The sequence below is a fragment of the Arachis duranensis genome, chromosome 6 (genome assembly GCF_000817695.3).
Source record: "Arachis duranensis cultivar V14167 chromosome 6, aradu.V14167.gnm2.J7QH, whole genome shotgun sequence".
NCBI lineage: Eukaryota > Viridiplantae > Streptophyta > Magnoliopsida > Fabales > Fabaceae > Arachis > Arachis duranensis.
The window spans coordinates 50,886,995-50,891,086 of record NC_029777.3 but is presented as its reverse complement, the minus strand read 5'-3'; the positions used below and the strand labels follow the sequence as shown (position 1 = coordinate 50,891,086).

General features: G+C 31.6%; 1 non-coding gene across 1 annotated transcript; it reads left to right on the top strand.

The window, feature by feature from the left end:
* The first annotated feature begins 1,042 nt into the window (after positions 1-1,042).
* Positions 1,043-1,150, top strand: LOC127740134 (small nucleolar RNA R71). Its single transcript, XR_008000815.1, has one exon. It is a non-coding gene; the product is annotated as a small nucleolar RNA R71 (small nucleolar RNA).
* The last annotated feature ends 2,942 nt before the right edge of the window (positions 1,151-4,092 follow it).

Sequence of the window (4,092 nt, the reverse complement as noted above, 5' to 3'; positions counted from 1 at the left end):
AAAAGATGAAAACTTTTTATTTTTAAATTTTGAAACTAAAAAATAATCTTTTTTACCAAAAAGTTGAAAAATAAAGATTTTTAGAAATATCCAATCAACAAAAATTTAAAAAGTTTAAATTTTTAATACTAATTTTTTTATATTTGTGAAAATATAGCACTAACCGGTGAATAAAAAAACAAAAAAATATTCTTAAAAAAAATAGGATTTCAAAAGACAAAATTTTTATTTTTTTTAATTTTTAATTTTAAAAATTTAATTTTTTATTTAAAATATAAAAATGAAATAAAGTCCAAAAATATTAGGAAGACAAGAAAAAATGAGGAAAACATTTTATTTTTAAATTTTGAAACTAAAAAAAATAATATTTTTACCAAAAATTTGAAAAATAAAGATTTTCAAAAAAATCAAATCAACAAAAATTTAAAAAGTTTAAATTTTTAAAACTAACTTATTCTATATTTGTGAAGAAATAGAACTATCCGTTGAATAAAAAAATAAAAAAATAAGAAGATGATGGAAAAGGCTTGTTATTGCCAAACCTATTTCTCCCACCATTATTATTATTGAAGCTTTGTTGAGGCTTCTGTTGATCCTTCCACGAGAAATTTGGGTTATTTCTCCATGAAGGATTATAGGTGTTTCCATAGGGTTCTCCCATATAATTCACCTCTTCCATTGTAGGATTCTCAGGGTCATAAGCTTATTCTTCAGAGGGGGCTTCTTTAGTATTGCAGGATGCAGCTTGCAATCTAGTCAGATTCTGAGAAATCATATTGACTTGCTGAGTCAATATTTTGTTCTGAGCCAATATGGCATTCAGAGTATCAATCTCAAGAACTCCTTTCTTCTGAGTCATCCCATTATTCACGGGATTCCTTTCAGAAGTGTACATGAACTGGTTATTTGCAACCTTCTCAATGAGTTCCTGGGCTTCTGCAGGCATTTTTAGATGAAGAGATCCATCAGCAGAATGGTCCAATGACATCTTGGATAATTCAAACAGACCATCATAGAACATACAAATGAGGCTCTATTCTGGAAGCATGTGAGAAGGGCACCTTTTGGTTAATTGCTTGTATCTTTCCCAAGCTTCATAGAGGGATTCACCTTCCTTCTGTTTGAAGGTTTGGACTTCCACTCTAAGCTTGCTCATCTTTTGAGGTGGAAAGAATTTGGTCAAGAAAGCATTGACCAACTTGTCCCAAGAGTTCAGGCTTTCTCTAGGTTGTGAGTCCAACCATATCCTAGCTCTGTCTCTTACAGCAAAGGGGAAAAGCAGAAGTTTGTAGACCTCGAGATCAACCCCATTGGTCTTAACAGTATCAAGATCTCCAAGAATTCAGCTAAGAACTAATGAGGATCTTCTGCTGAAAGTCCATGAAACTTGCAATTCTGGTGCATTAGAGAAACTAATGAGGCTTAAGCTCAAAGTTGTTTGCTCCAATAGTAGGAATTGAGATGCTTCTTCCATTGAAGTTGGAAGTTGGTGCAGTGTAGTCACCAAGCATCTTCCTTGCATCTCTAGTATTGTTGTTGAGTTTGGCTGCCATGTCTGCTTCTTTTTTGAAACTTTTTGTAAGGTCCTCTCCAGAGTGTTGTGCTTTAGCTTCTCTTAGCTTCCTCGTCAGAGCCCTTTCAGGTTCAGGATCAGCTTCAACAAGAATATTTTTATCCTTGTTCCTACTCATATAAAAAAGAAGAGAACAAATGGAGTAGTGAAATCCTCTATGTCACAGTATAGAGATTCCTTTATGTGAGTATAAGAATAGAAGAAAAAAAGAATGAGAAGAGGAAGGAGAAGAGCAAATTCGAACAGAGAGAAGAGAGAGAGGTTCGAATTATGAGTGGAAGAGAAGTCTTAGCAATTAAATAAGTAGAAGGAGATGAGAGAGAGAGAGAGAGTATTCAAATTTTAATTTGAAATAAGAGAAAAATTTTTTTGTTTTTATTTAATTAATTAAGTTAGAATTCAAAAACTTGAAAAAGAATTAAAATAAAGTTAGAAGTTAAAACAATTAAAAAGAGTTTTGAATGAGTGGTTGGTTGTTTTCAAAAATTAGAAGTGAAAAAGTAGTTAGGTGGTTTTAAAAAAGATAAGAAAAGTAAACTTTTTTTTTAAATTAAAACAAACAAGTCAAGTGGTTAGTTGAAAAATATTTGAAAATAATTTGAAAATATAGTAAGTTAGGAAAAGATTTTGAAATTGAAATTTTAAAAAGATATGAGTGAAATTTATTTTGAAAAAGAGTTGAAAGAGAAATTAAAAAGGTTTTATTTTTAAAACTAAAGTTGATGACTTGACTAACAAGAAACTAAAAGATATGATTCTAAAATTCAAATATTGAACCTTTCTTAACAAGAAGGTAACAAACATGAAATTTTAAATCAAACCATAAATTGTTAGCAAGGATTTTTGAAAATGTGAAATGAAATTAAGAAAAGGATTTTTGAAAAATTAGTTTGAAAGTTTTCAAACTCATAAAAAGAAAAATGAAAAAGATGAAATAGAAAGATATGATTGATAAAAGATAAACATGATGTGGAAAATATCATATTTTGAACATTTTTATGCAAAAAATTATGAATTAAAACATGAAAATTCAAAAAAAATTGAATTGGAAACGAACTTACCTCCCTTTTGTCATCCTGGCGTTAAACGCCCAGAATGCTATCATTTCTGGCGTTTAACGCCCACTTGTCTGCCATTTTGGGCGTTTAATGCCCAGCCAGATACCCTGGTGATGTTAAACGCCAGGAATCCTTCTTTACTGGGCATTTTTCTGAATGCCCAGAGCGCTGCCATTTCTGGCGTTAAACGCCTAGAATGCTACCTTTACTAGCATTAAACGCCCAGAATGATAGCCATTCTAGCGTTTAACACCCAGAATGCCTCCTTACTAGCGTTTTGACACCAGTGAGCTCTTCTTCTCTGTGATTCCTCTATTTTGACTTTTGAATTTTTAATGAGGGATGAGGAAAACACAAAATGAAACAAACCATGAAACTTTTAAGATCAAAACAAGTAATGCATGCAAGAACACTTTGAATGTCAAGATGAACACCAAGAACACTTTGAAGATCATGATGAACATCAAGAACATATTTTTGAAAATTTTTTAGAAGAGAAAGACGTGCAAGACACCAAACTTAGAAATTTTGAATGTTTAGACACTATGGCTTTGAAAATGCACGAGAAAAACATGAAAAGACACAAAGTAAGAAAATTTAAAGATCGAACAGGGAAAATCATCAGGAACAACTTGAAGATCAAAGAAGAACACAATGCATGAATTTTCGAAAATTTAAGAAAACATAAAACATGCAATTGACACCAAACTTAAAGTTTGACACTAGACTCAAACAAGGAACACAAAATTTTGTTGGTTTTTTTATGATTTTATTAATTTTTTTTGTATTTTTTTCGAAATTATTTTGGAAAAGGAAAATAAAGAAATTCAAAATTTTTAATAAGAATTCTAGAGTTCATGCAATGTTAGTCTAAAGTTTTGGTCCAAAAGAATTAGACATGGCCAATTGGCCAGCCAAGCTTTAGCATAACAAATACAGATACGTGGAAACCTCAGTCCAAAAGATTAGACATGGCTTAACAGCTAGCCAGGCTTTAACATATCTCATGAAGCTCTAGGATTCGTTCTTAAAAATTCTGAAGAAAAAATATATTTTTTTTTCAAAAATAAAAATAAAAAGTTTAAACATAAAATAAAATTACCCAATCTAAGCAACAAGATGAACTGTCAGTTGTTCAAACTCGAACAATCCCCGACAACGACGCTAAAAACTTGGTGCACGAAATTGTGATTCACACTTTTCACAACTCCACACAACTAACCAGCAAGTGCACTGGGTCGTCCAAGTAATACCTTACGTGAGTAAGGGTCGATCCCACGGAGATTGACGGCTTGAAGCAAGCTATGGTCATCTTGTAAATCTCAGTCAGGCGAATTCAAATGGTTTTGAGGATTTGATAACTAAAAGATAAATAAAATGGAAAATAACATAGAGATACTTACGTAATTCATTGGTGGGAATTTCAGATAAGCGTTTGGAGATGCTTTGTTGCTTCTGAAC